This window comes from Nannospalax galili, unplaced genomic scaffold (genome assembly GCF_000622305.1).
Source record: "Nannospalax galili isolate Female #2095 unplaced genomic scaffold, S.galili_v1.0 scaffold652, whole genome shotgun sequence".
NCBI classification, from domain to species: Eukaryota; Metazoa; Chordata; class Mammalia; order Rodentia; family Spalacidae; genus Nannospalax; species Nannospalax galili.
The window spans coordinates 2,046,120-2,064,307 of NW_008332152.1; the positions used below are offsets into that span (position 1 = coordinate 2,046,120).

At 52.6% G+C, this 18,188-nt stretch overlaps 1 protein-coding gene across 7 annotated transcripts in view; it reads left to right on the forward strand.

Moving 5' to 3' along the window:
• The window catches only part of Agpat3 (1-acylglycerol-3-phosphate O-acyltransferase 3), a 144,410-nt gene that overhangs the window by 49,883 nt on the left and 76,339 nt on the right, over nt 1–18,188 (forward strand). Inside the window, exons 1-2 of one of the 7 annotated variants that reach the window (XM_008827388.3) lie at nt 2,635–2,649; nt 8,326–8,417. The exons of 4 other annotated variants lie outside the window; for them this stretch is intronic. The gene's annotated coding sequence lies outside the window, so the exon portion shown is untranslated. Of the gene's footprint in view, nt 1–2,629; nt 2,650–8,325; nt 8,418–18,188 lie in introns of those variants that run through there. 2 more of the 7 variants (XM_029560779.1, XM_029560781.1) reach the window with 2 other exon arrangements.

Below are 18,188 nucleotides of genomic sequence, written 5' to 3' on the forward strand. Positions count from 1 at the left end.
CAAGACACCTGAAATTCTATAAATGCTCCAGCAGAGTTGCCTAGTTGGTTTAGGCTAGTTGGGTCAAAATGGAGAGAAAGGGTCCCCATAAAGGGTTCTTAGCCACATTTATAAGAGAATTTAAGAATGGCCCAGCTGGAAACTTTTATCATTGTATTAGAATGTTAAAAAAAAATCCCCAGGGCAGGCAAGCTGGCAATCTTGGCAGCTGCCTGGAGGGGGTAAATAGAGGGAAGGGAAAAAAAGCCTTGGGGTCATGGAGGTTTAGCACCTGCATGGGAGGTCAGACATGTGGCTGGCTGGCAGGCACTCAGCAGGGAGCAGAAAGCTTTAGTATGGGAGGCGGAGAGAGAGGAGAAGGATCCAGAGCATTTGCATGTGTAGGGAATCCATAAGTAGTTAGAGGAAAGAGGAGAGGCAGCCTAAAAGAGGAAGCAGAGGAATGGAGACCTAAGATTGGACTGAACGGTATCAGAAATCACCCTGAGTAAAGTGAGGAAGGCAGGCAGTGGAGAGGACAAGACGGGAAAAAGATGGAGGACAGGGGACTTCCAGGCCCATGGCGATGGGGGGGGGGCGAGATGGTGAGGCGAGGGGGTGCTGAGATGCCAGGGACGAGGGAACTGAGCTAGCGAAGCAGGTCCATCCATCCCGGAGACCAGTGCTGTCCGGGAGTGATGGAATTCAATGGGAAAGGAGATCAAAAGAAGATGTAGGCAAGGCAGAGTGTTCCCCAGAGAGGAGAGACGTGGAAGCAAAGCAGAGGGCTGGGGAGAGGAGGAGAGAGAAAGGAAGGGCGGGATGTACCTGAAAGCCAAATTAGTGGCGTTGGAGAGGTCCATTTGGAGGGCTTGTACAGGTCCCTTGAAGTAAGAACCATCTGATAGGTAAAATAGCCAATGGATGAATCCGGTTGATGGGGAGAAAGCACCAGGACACAGATAAAACTCCATTGGAATAGAGTTTTATTAGCAAAGGAACACATGGGACAGATTCCCTTCTAGGTAGGGAAAATGTCTGCCAGGGTTGTGAGCTGGGGCCTTTTAAGGGAGAGGCTTCTGGGGGTTCAGAAGGCAGGAAGATATATATTTTTTTAAAGTTGGTGGGGGGGGGAAGTGGGAGAGCAGGACTGTTAAAACCTGCCCCCTTTAGAGATCAAAGGGGAAATTTTTAAAGTTGGTGGAGGGGGGAGTGGGAGAGTGGGACTGTTAAAACCTGCCATCTTTAGAGATCAAAGGGGAAGCCTGCTGTGGTGGCCAAACAGTGGAGAAAAGTCTGCTTCTCTTAACTTCAAAGACCAGGGCGCTTATCAGCTCAGTTCCCTTTTCTCAGGAGCTTGAGAAGTCCCTGAGGCCCTGTTGGTGAGGGAGCGGGGCTATCTGAACCTTAACAAGAACCACCCAAGAGACAGAACCACCCAAGAACCTTCCAAGAAAGGTGGAAGTCAGATGTAGCAAGTCGACTTTGTTCTTGATATTAAATTGTAATTGTAGAAGCTTTGAACCCAGAACAAAACCTGTGAGATAAAGCTGACTCCATCACTTGGCTAACCCTTCTGGGAAGGTCCAGCAAGAGTGGTTGGGGATTCATGAGAATGCACGGTGCTGAGGCTCAGCGTGGACTGCTCACCTGACACCCAGGAAGCCCTGTCTTTGATCCCTAGCATTGCACAGTGCATGAACCAGACATGGTGACTGTGCCTGTAATCCCAGCACTCAGGAAGTGGAGGCAGGTGAATCAGGAGTTCAGGGTCACCATCTGCTGGGTATCAAGTTTGAGGCCAGCCTGGACTCAGCTACATGAGACCTGTTTTTCAAAACAAAAAACCAAAATAAAACAGAAAAAAATAAAGAAAAAGTCATACAAACATACAGTTTCCAGCTGTGTCTGTGTCGTATGCTGCACAGCTGGATTTTAACTTGTGTTGCAGTACTTTGTATGCATGGAATCAACTCAGTTTTCAAAGGCCCTCTGTTTTGTTCACATCATAAAGTACATGTGAACATATGGGCACACTTGAACACACATGACCATGCGTGTGGGTGCATGTGTGGGCATGCTTGAGCACACACGACTGCATGGAGGCACTCTTGAGCACACATCTTCATGTGAGCATACACAGCTGTGTGTGTGGGCACATGTGTGGGCATGCTTGAGTGCGCATGACTATGCATGTGGGCACATTTTAGGTACACACCTGGATGTATGAACACACACCTATATGTGTGGGCACACTTGTACACACCTGTGAGTTGAGGGCATGCCTCTGTTGGCTTCAGGATAGGTAACTGGAACTTGCTCTTGAACCAGGTCTGTTGTTTGGAGGGCAGTGTAGAGCTGACAGGCTCATACTTAGGTGAGGGACCAGCTGGGGTTAGAGGCCACCTATCCAGATAAGCGTAGCAGACACAGCCCTCAACTTGGGCTGCCCCAGGTGGCTGCCTCCGTGGAAGGTGGACTTTGCCTGTCCTGTGGTATGAAGCCAGCTCTCGTCATCTGTCCCTCCAGTTGGTGCTGTTTGTAAGTTTCTAAAGTGACAAGTAGCTCCAGGTGGAGTGTGGTCTGGGCCGTGAACTCCTTCCCACCAAGGAGCATCTGTGATCTGGAACATTGTGCTCTGTGCTCCTGCTCCTGTTGGTAAAGACACAGGTACGGGTTGTGTGTGCACCTTCCTAGTGCTTATGATCTGTGTGACTGGTGTCCATCAGCTGTGCCTCTTCCTGTAGCCCTCTTCAGGCCAGGAGATTAACTGTTTCCTGGCCTCGTCACCTGTGCTTGGTCACACGCTATCTGAGCCTGCTTGTCATGGATCTTGTCTTATGGCCACCATCTGTTGGGCTCTGCCTAATCACACGGTAAATGTAAGTCAAAATGAGGCAGCATCTGGACCTGGGCTCTTCAGCCCCAGCACATCTCGTTACTTTTGGGCCTCATGTTGGGAGGTCTGAATGAACTGAGGGATGGTATCGTCTGAGACGTGTCCTGGTCATCCTCATTGGTGTGGTCCTCGCCTTTCCCCAGTCACTCCATGTGGGCTGGAAAAAGAAGGTGAATCCACAGGACACGGGACACATGGTGTGTGGCCTCCAGCCCAGCTTGTGAGGCCGGCAGCCTGGCCACACAGAGGCAGATGGCCAGCATGTACAACCACACTTCATTTCAGCAGCACACTGTTCTGTCTTGTTTTTCTGGAGGGAAGATGATTTTCCCATGTGAGGGACACTGTATGGATCCCGGGAGGCTCAGGTCACCCTTGTAGAGCGTATAATACTCCACCTAGCACCACTGGCAGTGTAGGCTCTTTCCTATACTGGCCTGGAGAATTCCTCCAGTTTCCTACATAGACATCCACAGATGGTGAAAACATTTCATTTTTCTCCTCTGATCTCTAAGGTGAATGTGGGGGCTTTGTTGTGTTGCCCAGACTGATCTCCAACTCCTGGGCTCCCGTGATTCTCCTACCGCAGCCTACTGGATGCGGAGACTGCCGATGAGCATGGCTAGCCAGTTCTTTCTTTGCACAGCGCCTGCAGGAAGGGCCCAGGAGCAGAGACCTCCACGATAGGGTAAACCAACCTGGGTGGTATTTTGGTTTGTTGTGGCAATCTGAGGCTAGTACATATTGCCTGCTCCTGGGTGAGCCCACCTTTCCTCTCATTCACGGCCCTTGCTGAGTCTCCCCTTAGTAACACGCTGACTGGTGCCAGGGTGCCCCATAGGTGACAGAGCAGCATGTTGCCTCAGGTGGATGTATGTAACAAGTGTGTGGAATGTTTTTAATTGGCCTGCATCACTGTTTTGCCAGGAAGTGGGGTTGGAGTTTGCCACCCAGTGCACATTGAAGAAGTGCTCTGTGAATCTGTTAGGTTGATGGAGCAGGTCACAGCCCCAAGGTCACCATGTACTGACCTAGCGTGCTGCTGGCCCTGCTGGCTGAGCTCCTGGGAGGGACGTCACATTCATATTCCTGAGAGCAGGGCTTAGGTCTCGGCCACTTTGCAGAAGAGTTTCTGTTTTTGTGAGCTAGATCTGTTGTTCTCAACTGGGGCAAGTCCCCTGTCCCTGACAGACATTTGGCAGTGCTTGGAGGTGATTTTTCTTGGCAGTGCTGTGGAAGGCAGTGGACACTGGCATCCTGAGGGCAGAGCCAGGGCTACAACACATGCAGTCAGTGCCGTATGGGTCATGACCGCTCCAAGAGGTCAGAGCACCATGTTGGGAAACCCATTACTGACCTGCCTCGGGAGAACTGGCAGAAAGCACTTAACAACACTGATTAGTGACTCCTTAAAAACAGCAGCAACGGGGCGAGACTTAGTGTGGAATGTGTTAGCACATGCCAGCCAGCACGCCAGCACACAGCACACAGCACAGCACAGCACAGCACAGCACACAGCACAGCACAGCACACAGCACAGCACAGCACACAGCACAGCACAGCACAGCACACAGCACAGCACAGCACAGCACAGCACACAGCACAGCACAGCACAGCACAGCACACAGCACAGCACACAGCACAGCACAGCACAGCACACAGCACAGCACACAGCACAGCACAGCACAGCACACAGCACAGCACACAGCACAGCACAGCACAGCACACAGCACAGCACACAGCACAGCACAGCACAGCACACAGCACAGCACACAGCACAGCACAGCACAGCACACAGCACAGCACACAGCACAGCACAGCACACAGGTGAGCAGAAAGGACACTTCTACAAGGAGACCCTGTTTTCTGCAGCTAGCCAGGGCTGTGGATTGTGCTTCTGTGTGTCTCTGCATCTGTGTTAGGTCTGTCCTATCGTTGATGTTAATAAACAAGACAGGAAAGTACGTGTCCACAGCAGTGGGTCCCTGTGAGGGTCAGGCCCATCTCCATCTGTCTGAGAACACTTGGCTTCTGTCTGGGACCCGTGTCCTGTGTCTCCTTGGTCCCACTGGAGGCTCCCGCGGTGTGGTGTCCTCTCTCTGCCCTGGAGGAAGGTGTGCTGAAGCCCGGAGGGCGTCTCCTGTGACGTCATCTGCCTCAGGAAGCTCTGCTGCTCAAAACTGCGACAACTCATTCCACATAAATAGCTCTCAGTCCTGTCAAAGGAAATCTATTTGACTTTCCATTTTCTTTAACATTTGCTCAAAACTGCGACAACTCATTCCACATAAATAGCCCTCAGTCCTGTCAAAAGAAATCTATTTGACTTTCCATTTTCTTTAACACTTATGTTTTTATTTTATGTGTATGTGTGTATTGCCTGCATGTATGTGAGTGCACCCGTGTCATGCAATGCTGCGGAGGTCAGAAGAGGGCTTCCAATTCCCCCAGAACTGGAGTTAAGGACCATTCGTAGCCGCCATGTGGGTGCTGGGAATCGAACCCAGGTCCTCTGCAAGAGCAGTCAGTGCTCTTAAGCCCTGAGCCATCTCTCCAGCCCTGACTTTCCATTTTCTTTGATTACATTTTATGATATTTTTTCTCCTAGAAAATTACCCATTTCATGAAAAATTTCATGTTTATTTGCATAAAATATGCAGTTATTTTCATAATTAAAATGTTTTCTTCTGATTATCTTTTTATGTTTTTTTAAAATTCTTTTTTTGTCTTTTTTTTTTTGGTCTTTTTGAGACAGGGTCTCCCTGTAGCCCCAGCTGTCCTGGAACTCACTATGTAGACCAGGCTGGCCTCGAACTCACAGAGCTCTGCCTGCCTCTGCCTCCCGAGTGCTGGGATTAAAGGCGTGCGCCACCATGCCTGGCCTGTATTTTTTTTTAAAGCCACCTTTAAGTAATTGAGCTTTGCATAAGTTGGTTTTAAATCTTTTGTTTGGTGTGTGTATGTATACTTGTATGTACACATATGTGCATTCATGTATGTGCATGTGTGTAAATCATTTTTTCTTTTACCTTTATTCCTTTAGTTTTCTAGTGTTTTGAATTGAAGTTTTATTCACACATTTTAATTTTTTATTTTCTATATATTGAAAGCGTTTAATGAGCTAAATCCTCTTGTTCACACATGGCTCTGGTTTGCATTCATGAGTCTCCTAGAAATTCTTCAATTTCTGATTCCTTTCCCCCTGGAGAACAGAAGCTATGAGGCTGCTTAAGTCCTTCCCGTTTTGATTCACTTTCCCGTCTGTTCAGTCTTGTTACTGATTGACTAAAGACTCTACATTTTCATCTTTCAGATTTTGAGGGATTTCTTCCTAGACCATGGCACTGTTCCTTCCTGAAGCTTCCTCCTCCATTAGAACAGAATTCTTGTCTGAGCAAGCAGGGCAGCTGCGCTGTCTAGCTTTGTGCTGTTGGCCCAATGTGCCTTAGCTGTCCCTTCACCACTTGTCTCTGAATTAAAAGAGGTGTGTGCACCTCTCCTGTGCCCAGCCCTGCAGTGCCCACCTCTGCAGTGCCCAGCCCTGCCGTGCCCAGCCCTCCTGTGCCCAGCCCTCCGGGGCCCAGCCCTCCGTGCCCCGCCCTGCAGAGCCCACCCCTCCTTGCCCAGCCCCACTGTGCCCAGCCCTCCCGTGCCCAGCCCTCCGTGCCCCGCCCTGCAGAGCCCACCCCTCCTTGCCCAGCCCCACTGTGCCCAGCCCTCCCGTGCCCAGCCCTCCGTGCCCCGCCCTGCAGAGCCCACCCCTCCTTGCCCAGCCCCACTGTGCCCAGCCCTCCCGTGCCCAGCCCTCCGTGCCCCGCCCTGCAGAGCCCACCCCTCCTTGCCCAGCCCCACTGTGCCCAGCCCTCCCGTGCCCAGCCCTCCGTGCCCCGCCCTGCAGAGCCCACCCCTCCTTGCCCAGCCCCACTGTGCCCAGCCCTCCCGTGCCCAGCCCTCCGTGCCCCGCCCCCCGTGCCCAGCCCTCCGTGCCCAGCCCTCCGTGCCCAGCCCTGCAGTGCCCAGCCCTCCGTGCCCAGCCCTCCTGTGCCCAGCCCTCCGTGCCCAGCCCTGCAGTGCCCAGCCCTCCGTGCCCAGCCCTCCTGTGCCCAGCCCTCCGTGCCCAGCCCTGCAGTGCCCAGCCCTCCGTGCCCAGCCCTCCTGTGCCCAGCCCTCCTGTGCCCAGCCCTCCGTGCCCAGCCCCCCATGCCCAGCCCTCCTGTGCCCAGCCCTCCGTGCCCAGCCCCCCGTGCCCAGTCCTCCCGTGCCTCGCTCACTCAATTCTAATGCTCTATGTTCTGATACTGGATTTTCGTGCCTAACTTTTTTAGTTTTCCCTTTGGCCCAGTTCCCCGGCTCAAGGATTTCTCTTTGTTCTCAGCTAAGGTGTCTGGCAGGTGATTGCTGTGCTGCTCTGAGTGACCCTTGCTCCCATCCTGTGTGGCTTGGGGCATTTCAGAGGAAGCTTGCGCTCACTCAGCCCCTGAGCAGCCCCTCTGGAGCCCTCTCTTGCAGGCCTTTCTGGCTTCATTTTGGTCTGGGTTTGGGTGGTGTCACCTACTGATTGGGGTGTGTGTTTTGATGTTTGTTTACCTGACTGACCTTCACCTGGGGCCGTTCGCTGACCTCAGCTGGACAGTGACTGCCATTTCTCCTTAGGACCTGTGAAGCCCTCACCTGTGGCCACAGGCCAGAAGTCACCCTGTCTGTCTGCATCAGCTTCTCTTCTTTGAAGCCCGTCATTACTCACTCCACCCCTCTGCCCCTGTGCTGTGGGGGCGTGCGGAGCCTTGTGCTCCACTCCTGCTGGCCCCAGCCCTGCTCCTCAGCACGGCCTGTCAGCCTCCCTCCCGTTCTGGCCTTGTCTCCTGCCTCCTGCCTTGTTGCTCCCTTTGCCAAGGTATCTGTGTGCCCGACCTGCTTGCTTGCTCCCTCATGACATCGTATTCTGGAGCTCTGCCCCTTTGTCCTGCTGCTGTGTCCCAGGGCCAGCACCTGCTCCTCGCCTTCCTCCCCCACTTCTCCCTCCCCCTCCTCCCCCCCCACCATGCTGCCTCTGCTTCCTCAGTGGGATTGTTGGCTGTTCCCTCCCTTTTGACCTCCCACTTCTGCCCACCTCACCACTGTTCAGGAGACACACACTCGCACATATACAATGTGATGTATCTCACACCACAGTACAGTCACACCACACATACACCATATGCGCACTACCCGCCCCCCCCATGTACCCCTCTCACAGCCAGACCAAGAGAAGCAACCTGCTGTCTGTTTTCTTCCTGGTGTGAGGACCCTGTTGCCATGGCCTGAGTGCCTCTGTGCCAGGGTCCTCAGGGGTCTGGGGATAGGATGGGTTCCCACTGGCAGACCCACCTGGTGCTCAGAGCAGAGGCACTGACTGTTCACACAGCTGCTCCTCCCAGAGGTGTGATCCATCTCATCTCTTGTCTCAGATGTTCAGCACAGCTCCAGCCATCACAGAGTGGGGACAGAAGGCCTTCCTGCCCTCCCACAACCGGCAAGGGACACAGAGGCTCACTCACAGGTGTGTGGGTATTGTGTGTGTGGTGTCCATTGTATATATGTGGTATGCATGGCATAGTATTTGTGCGTGGTCTGTATAGTGAAGGAATTCATGTGTGTGGGTGTGTGCTTGTAGAGTGAGTGTGGTAGATGTATGGAGTGAATGTGCTGTGGTGTGTATATGTGTGTGATGTGACTTTATGTATGACCACTGGACAACAGTTAGGTTGGTGGGAACCTCCACATGACAGTGACTTAGAGCCACGTAGGGAGCCACTGCAGAGTAGCAGGAGGGACAGCTGTACTTAGGAGGCTTTCAACCTCACCCTGGCAGCAGGACTTTGGAGTTCAGCTATTTGGTGTCATTGGCATGGCTTTCAGTTGTTAATAAAGTGTGTGTGCACATGCATATATGCCTTTGTGTGTATGTATGTGCACATGTATGTGCGTGTGTGTGATCAGTAACCAGCTCCACTGTGCTGGTTCTCTCAGCTAATCTTCCCAGGATGAAGCCCTCTCTTTACAAGATCCTGGCTAGGGCCCCTGGAGACACCCGAGGAGCTGGTTGGTTTCCTGCCCAGGAGCAGTGAGGCCAGCACTGGGCAACATGGGATGAGCTTTGCCATCTCTAGGAGCGCTGTGACTGTTATTTATTGTGAACTATCTGACAGACTTTCCCCTTGCAGTCACCCACTGGCTTCTGTAATCCAGGTAGACAATCAGGCTAGCTGTGGGGCGAGTGGGTGGCACTGGCTACAACTGGCACAGCATGAGGGCTAGTGCATACCAGCCCTGCTCCAAACATCAAACTCAGCAACATGTCTTGGTTCATAGTCAAGTTGCTTTGGACATAAAATAGCTTCAGAGGAGATGACTCTGGACTGCAAGCTCCTGGGCAGCAGTAAAGCTGAGCATCTCAGTGTTTAGTCTGTCAGAGACATGGAGAAGATGGGGTTTCCTTTGCCCCTGGGAGGGGGTTTTCTTTGTCCCCCGGAGAGGGTTTCCTTTGCCCCAGCAGGACCTGCTCCAGTCACAGCTGTCCTTAACCCTGGAGGAAGCATGTAGTTCTGACCTTCATGGTTGGCAGGGAGCATGAGGGCATTTAATTCCTCAGGTCTTCCACTTGGCATTAGAGATGGAATTCAGTGGGCTCTGAGGGACAGGGATAGGGTCACGTAGGCTGCAGTTTGTGCCGTGCCCTGAGCTGCCCTGACTTTTAGGGTTCCTGGGTCCTTCTCATATTTGAGGACTTGTGAGGGACCAGGCAGAGGAGGCCCTGCTCAACAGCTTCCTGTTGATGACAGGGACAGCATGTGAGAGCAGCTAGCAGATCGGCAGTCACTATCACTCACCAGTTGCTAGACTGTGAGTGCTAAAAAGAGACCTCACCGGGCAGGGTATGGTGGGGGACAGCTGCTACGAGGAGGTGGCCCATACCCACCCTGTGCAGCCCGTGAGCAGGGAGGAGCTAGGATGGACCACCTGCTCTGTGGGTACCCTGACTTCAGAGTCACCCTTGGGTATCACACACACACACACACACACACACACACACACACACCCCTAACAGCTCTCAGTGCTCTGATACACACACCTACCATGTACATACACACCATACACATTTGCACAGTATATATACATCATATACCCATGCACATGTGTGCACACTACATATCTACACAGACACAAAGCACACATGCACACATATACATCACACATAACATGCTGCACATACATGCACCCCACACATACACACTGCATACACCACACGCACATGTACACATTTGCAGACATACACATTGTGCACACATACACTGCACACATGCACATACAATCTTGTGACATGTACACTACGTGTGCACATGCATGCCACACGTGTACACACTGCACACATAATGCTGCACACACACACTGTGCACACATGTAGACACTGCACACACACGGGGTTTTGTTTCTTTTAAAGCAGATATGCGGCTGTTTCGGCAAACACAAGCCGGTGCAGGGCATCCGTGGTCTTACTCTTCATCTGATTCTTGCTAACTGGGGCATGGCAGTGGGCTCTGAGGAGGTGGAGCTGAGGGCAGCACCTCAGGCTGAGCTCCAGGGGAGCTGGAGGTCAGGACACAGGACAGGCAGCAGTGTGGGTGTGTCATCAGCAGTGCTGGCTGCCAGCAGGCCTCAGCTGTGCCATTATCGGAGGGACGGGCAGTGCAGGTGGCGGGGGCAGACCCACGGTGTGAGCAGGAAGCGCCTGTCCCTGGAGTGGGAGGGGTGTTCTGCAGTGCCCCGAGGGCATCGAGGGCACCCTTCTGTGTCTGGAGTCTCTGCTTTCCCTCCCCAAACTTGCTAGGGTGTCCAGACTTAGGGAATGTGTGTCTACACTGCAGTCCTACATTGACATAAAGTGAAAAAAGGCAAGCTGGGTGTGGCGGCACATACCCGGGATCCCAGAACGGGGAGTTGTGTGTAGGAAGATCAAGGCCAGCTTTGGTTACATAGCAAATTTGAGCTCAGCCTGCCCATTTGGGACCCTGTCTCAAAAACAAAAACAAAAAACAGCTGGAGAGAGAGCTCAGTGGTCAAGAGCACCTTCTGCTGTATCCATGGACTGGAGTGTGCATCCCAGCACCACATCAGGTGACTCAACAAGCGCCCGGGGATTGGGTGCCCTCTTCTGGCCTCCGTCAGCATGTACATAAACAGACACATAAGCAAAATAAAAATCTTCTAAAAAAAGAGAGGAAAAAGACCAGAGTGCACTGGCCACATGAGGGGATCGAATCTGGCCTCAGCTGAGGCCTAGTGGGTAAAGTCTTCTCGGTTCTCTGTGGATAGAAATGTGGCCTGGGATCTGCACCCTCCTCCCCAGTCAACCTGTGTAGATGTGCTCTTTTGATCAGGAGGTGCACTAGTGGCATGTTCAGAGTCTTTAGGATGTGGTCTTCAGTGGTGTCTCTCTCACAGCAGGTGATTTCTGCAGTGACATAAGCTGTGTTCTCTGATCCTGTTCAGTCCTGATGTTTCTACCCAGAGGGAGCGTCAGGTCCCTAAGGCAGCTGCACTCTCCAGTCTCGTCTTCTCTGGACTAGCCATAGGTCCAGGTTCCCACAACACCCTCCTGGGCTCATTCATTTGAGCGCTCACAGAACTTGGGGTGGTAGTCTCCCCTTTGTTACAGAGGACCTGACCGAGGTCCTCCCTCCTTCAAGTGGAAGCCTCATGGGTGGGGTCTGAAGGGCCCCACACGTCCGAGCAAAGACCCAGGAAACTTGCTCTTGGGCTTTGGTGTGAGCTGAAGGTTCTCTGATCACTTGGCCTCTCTGGTCACCAGCCCCAGTCCAAGGCAATGGTGGCCGTGGCACCCAATTAGGTTGTCTTGGATGCAGCCGGAAGAGCTAGTTAGGAACAGCAGCAGATACGCCCATCGCTTCTAAACTCCAATTCGATATCATCAGGAGTGGTACCTGTTGCAGGAAGTGAGGAGGGATTCAGGCACTGCACACAATGGAGGACCAATACAGAAAACCACTCATTTCTCATCTCACCGCCTGGAGGACCAGGACCCCTGCTGAGCGTGCTCCCGAGTCACGTGTCTGTTTCCTGTGGACAGGGAGGAGCGAGCGTGGGCAGCAGCTCTCTGTCTCGGGGACCAGGCCCTCAGGACTGCCCTCTTCTGTTTCTGTCTCTGATTATGGTCTCCAGGCCTCAAGATTGTTGCACATTACAACCCCTCCCCTCGCCAGCCCATCTGTGTTTCCTTTTGAAGAGCTCGCCCTGAAGCCCCACTCGGTGACTGGCCTGCTTCAAGAGGGCTGGGATATTCAGGGCTGCTGATCCATGGCCTTCCTGGATACAGCATCTGTCCTGCTGTCAGGAAACAAGGAGGAATGGACTTGGGATGGGGCAGAGCTATAAGGAGCCCAGGAACCTACAGCTCTCTATCCTCTCACTGGGTTGGAAGAAAAGATATTTTCTGTCTCTCATACCCCAGGTGCAGCCCTATGTTTAGGGGTTCTAGAGCTGTGACTGCATTTTTGTTTTGAGTGGTGGGCCTGGCCAGGACCTTGCTTTCACTCTGGGCAGACGAAGAGTCCCACAGACCTTCTCTGGGGGACCTTTGTCCCACTTTTGGCACTGGAGCAGGAGCACATGTGGGCAGTTGGTGCATGTGGGCAGGAGGCTGGCTGGCCCGTCCCACTGCTTTTCCTGGCCACGCCCCTACTCTACCTTTGGGTCCAGAGACTGGTTAGATACCATCAGGTGTGAGAGGGACTAGTGAAGTTCTCCTCCCAGCATGGGAGGGCTGAGTGGGCATGAAAAACCAGCCCAGCCTGCCTCCTGACACCTCCCTGGTCACCCAAGGCTCTGCTGGGGATCTGCCAGCCTGCACAGGTAAAGGTGGCTGTGCTTTAGCGTGGTGCACCTTCGTGGGACTGGGTGGGAGTTGTGGGCACACCTTCGACCCTGCTGGTCTTGAGGTCAGCCCCTCTATGGGTGGCCTGCTGCAAAGCCCCTCCTCCACCCTGGCTGCTAGAGACGTGTCCCTCCTCCACTCCGGTTGCTGGGCCTGTGTTCCTCCTTGCCCAAATTCCAAAGCAGGCCCCTGAAAACTTGTTTCATCTGCCTGCTGTCCTCGCCTGGTGCTTTCCACCTGAGGATGGGCCACTGCTGCTGCTGCTGTGGCAACAAGACCTCCCCATGTGCCTGGTCTCATGTCCAGACAGGTGTCATCCACTAACTGAGACAACAGAGCCTAGCCCTCAGTGTGGCGCCTGCCTGCCTTGCATGGCCACTGAGCCCTTGGAGGGCACTGAGGCCAAACTGAGGCTCTGAGTCCAACTCCTTCTGAACTCACAGTTCAGTGGTGGGAGGCAGTAAGGCTGTTCCTAGGCCTTTCTAATACCACATGGCTGAATTTGGCCTTTAGGGTACAATGGGCCAGATGAAGCCATCTTCAGGTTAGTTTTCGTCTTTCATGCGTTGAGCTTGTGCACTGGAGAGCTTTGAGTTTAGGCTCACAATGTGGCTGCTGTGTCTGGACCGCTGTATGTATTACTGGTTCGGTTCCGCCTGAGGCGCTGATGCCCGCCGGCACCACCCACCTTCAGCTCTGTTCCCAGGGTTGTGAAGTGAGTTCTTGGGTAAGTGTTTCAAGCCTGCAGAGGTGTAATCACGGGGTGTCACTTGCTGTCTTCTGCTGAGCCAGTGTCTCTCTTGGCCCACCATCAGCTGACATGGAGCCAGGATGGGGTGTCCCTTCACTGTGGACTTGGCTGCGATCTTCCACCTGGTGTCCGTCGTCTCTTGAGGTGTCTGCACAGGGCCCATTTGTGGGAATAAACTCAGACCAGGAGGTCCTTCAGTGGGGTGTGTTTTTATGGGTATTTCAGAGAGAAAACACTTCTAGCTGTGCTGGTGGGCTAGTTCTGAGAAGCTGAAATGGACTGGAGGTGCAGTCATGCCAAGCAGAGCTGACAAGTCCTTAGATTCTGACTCTGTGTTGCCAGGTTGGGAGGTGGGAGAGGACCCTGTGTGCTCAGCTGTCAGAACTGTGGGTGAATCATCTTATACCTGACCTTTAGCTCTCTCAACTTCAGACTTGTCTTAGGAGTGAGAAGTACAGACTCCTTGGCTAATTAGGTCCCAGCCCTGCGTGTCCTGTACCAGCTAGTGATGCCTTCTACCTGTAGGCAGTGAGTCAGCCAGCCAGAGGACTGCAGACCAGAGTGAGGGGAAGGTTCGGCCCCTTTATCCCCTGGGATCTTTTAGAGGCCCGATGGATGCCTGAAGCCCCAGGTACTGCCAAATCTGTTGTCACTGCACATGTATGCTTGGGGTGCACTTGAACTGAAAGATTATGTCCACAGAGAGATGATCAGATTCAATAAGAAACCAGGACAAGGGCAAAAGTTATTAAAGCGTGAATTGTTTATACCTTGCCACCAGAATGGGGTGTGTTTATGCAAATGTGTGTGAGACAGAGCCAGAAATTCCAGAAATTCCACTAGACAGCCTTCCAGAGAGGCATCCATGGTACCTGGTGATTGTTACACCAGGAGAGGTGAGGGGCTGCACCCCACCTCTGAGAGCCACACCCCTGAGAGCCCCTGGTGCTGGCAGGAGTCAGTGAAGTTGAGACAGAAGGGAACAAGGAAGGAGTGTGCCCAACCTCTTGAAGCTCCGTATCCCCATTGAAGATTCCAGAATGGATATCCAGTGGCCAGTGGGCAGGTGGACCAGTGGGCCGGGGTGAGACAGCCTCACAGACCCACCATCTACTGCTCCAGTGCCTCCAGTTCCTTAGGACAGCTAAGCCCTACCTCTGCCTCTCATGCTGGGCATGTGCTCTAGCACTGAGCCACACTCCAGCACCATGGCTGTGGTTCTTTTGTTTTTTGTTTTTTTTTTTTAATTTTACGTGTGTGAGTGTATTGCCTGCATGTATGTGAGTGCACCGGTGTCATGTGATGCCGTGGAGGTCAGAAGAGGGCTTCGGATTCCCCTGGAACTGGAGTTAAGGATGGTTTGTAGCCGCCATGTAGATGCTGGGAATCAAGCACGCATGTGGGGTCCTCTGCAAGAGCAGTCAGTGCTCTTAACCACTGAGCCATCTCTCTAGCCCCATGGCTGTGGGTCTTAAAGAGCAGCTTGAGCTCAAGTTCCCTGGGGCCAAGCAGTCTCCTACAGATGTGTTTTGTTTCTCAGTGTAGCCCGAGTCTCTCCCTTGGGCCTTCTGCTGTGTCTCGGGTATTTTCAGGTGTTTCCAGAGGAGCATCCTGCCTCTGCAGCTCTGCTTCCCTGATGAACTTATTGACTGTGATATCGTATTCCCACCTGGCTGGGCAGGTCAGCTTAGGAGTGTGTACACTATGAGGATGACACATCTAACCTGTTAGTATTGTATGTCAGCCAGTCAACAAGCTGCATCAAGAACAGTACCCCAAAGAAACAGAATGTGCCCCAGAGCAGTAAATCTACCACAGGCCAGAGCAAACCACAATGGTGCCTCAGGTGGTGGCCCAGCACTCAGCCATAGAGCCAGGACTACAAGGAATGAGGCCTGCTTGCAAGTGGAGCCAGGCTGGGGAGGACAAAAGGAACGGGCTGCTGGCTTGAATCTATGGCTGCTGAGACACCAGAAGTCAGGAGCAGAGGAACAAAAAGCCATGGTTCTGGGGGTTCCAAAAGGACCACCCCCCCCTGTTGAGCCCCAGGCTACCTTTGTCCTGATAGGGATGGAAGCCCTCTTAGGTAGAGGGAGGCAGGGGGAGGCAACTGTGGACAGACAGCTACAGGGGAAAAGTGCAACCCTGATGTGTAGGTCACCCTGAGGAACCAGCCTTGGCCAAGGCATTGAGAGCCCCCCAATGGAGTCAGGTTCTGTTCTTGTTTGCTTTCTATTACTGTGAGAACACACTTTGACCAAAAACAACTTGGGGAAATGTTGCGGGTTTCCTTGCGGGTTCAGTCCACGAGGGACTGCAGGGAACGAGGGTTCTGGCTGAGGTGGGGGTGAGAGGTGTGGAGTCAACACACAGACACCGGGAGTCGGGTGAGAGCAGGCACTAGGCGAGGTGCTGCAGACTTGTTTATTGCTTTGACGTGCAAGCCTTATATACCTCTCCTCCTGCCCCCAGTGACCCATAAATTGGTGTGTTGCTTCCTGATAGATCCCCTCATCCAGGCAGATTGTAGGTTGGCTATTTTGCGGAAGCGTGGTTGCGCTCTCAAGGTGGAAGCTGTGTTCTCTAACGTAGCCTGTGCTTAAGCCTGGCACTTCCTCTCCTACATATCCATCCCTTTTTATTATAGAAATGTCAGTGGGAACAAGGTTCTTTGCCTCGACACAGTTGACCCCACCTCAGAGGACACCCAGCTTGATGGACTGTGCCTGTCTTAGGTCGTCCTGACCATCAGGATCTTACCTGTCATTGACTACCAGCCCTTGAAGGGTGTGACCGCTGGCATGACCATGTGAGGGAGGAGGAGGGCAAGAAATTACACAGCCGCTTCTTGGATGTCTGCAAGCCAGACCTGCCAGACCTTGACGGGGGTCGAAGTCTGGATCCTCAAGCGTTTTGAAAACCTGATACACTGAGTAATTTACTTGGTTTTGTCTGTAGAAGCATAGAACAAGGCATTTTATGAGCAAGAAAAGAATTAAGACTATGATACCCAAGAGCAAAAAAGTAACTATCCATGAAGGGTCAAACAAAGCTTTTAAGTTCGACCAAAGTTTGTTGAGGAACCCAGAGTTTATATCTAACGTCTGAGCCTGTGTATAATTTAGGGAGATGATCTGGTCAGTGAGCAACGTGGAGTAGTTGAGAAACTTTTGGCTCCAGTGGCCACAGATGTACTGTGAGTTTCATTCTGGCCCTAGCGCAGTTATCTGCTTTGTAAGGTGTGAGACACAGGGCTTTGAACTGTGGGTCACAGGCCATTAGCGTCTGTTGGGAAACCCTGCTGTTAGGGTTGTAGTCCTCCATGTCCGGTTAGCTCTAAGGGGCTTGGCGCCAAATGGAAGGACTCCCCTTTTCAGCAGGGGGCCTCCTGCTCTCTTCCTGACTTACCTGGAAACTGCCACCAAGCACAGATGCCTGACCTTATTTGGAACATGACCTTTGGCATAGCTACCTGGAGTAAAAACTACTCCCAGGTTTTTTCTATATGATAATCAGGCATTGCCTGATAGTCGGACGATAGGAGCCCACTGCCACATGTAAATAAAGCATACTATGAGCACCTATCAGCTGAGGCATTGGCTACTGCCTCCACACTATATTTCCCCTAGTTCTCCCACTGAAAAAACGGAGCTGTTTCACTGAATCTGGAGCTGTTTCACGGAGTCTGGAGCTGTTTGCATTGTTGAACCTGCCTCCCCGGAAGGGCTTTCTTCCATCAGTGCTCACTGGCCGTTCTGACCCTGTTCGTCACTTCTGCTCCCTTTATCCTCGTGGACCGATGGCCAACGACCCGCGAGGAGAGGGAGAGACCCCACAAGCATCATCTGAAGATCGCCATCTCTTCCCCGAGGAGGTCTATCTGTTGTTGGATGACAGAAATGGCCTGGAAGAGGTATTGACTAATAAGAGATTGAGTGTGTAAGGCCGTTTTGGATATGACTTCATTGAGTGTTTCTACAGTAGTGGAAGATTGAGTGACAGCAACAGCAGCAGTGGCGGCAGCCCCTAAGGAAAGGATAATGGCGGTGATGATTGCTGCGGTAATACCAAAATCTCTCTTGACCTGGGGGAAGGGTTGGAGAGCCATCTGTTCCATGAGGGTGATAACATGGAAGTGAATGGCATTGGGAATGGGAACCCAGATTGCTGCGGGTTCGCACACAAAGAGAACCAGAGAGGCAGGGAAAATCCAGCATGCTGAGAGAGTGCAGTTAGCGAGGGAGCAGTTAAGTGTATCCTCCGGGTTGCTCGTGACATTAGCAAGAAGCAGAGCAAACAGAGGACGAACACAAACGGGCAAGGAGAATGAAAAAGAGACGTTAACAGAGACTTCATTAGGTGTCCAAGTTGGGTCTGCAACACCCGAGGAACCATCTCTGAGCTATCTCCCATATATATACCATTAAAGAGGGCTCCACCTAATACAAAGAAGAGAGGACACAAATCCCGCAGAGCTCCCAGGCCCCCCTGACAGTGTCTTTACACCTGGGGTCAGGGTAGACATAGGAGTAAGGTTTTGTAGAGACAAGGTGTCTCCAGGCTGCCAGGGAGGAAACCTGCGGGCATCCATCATAATCTGTAAAGAGGAGCGTACCTCCAGGAGTGAG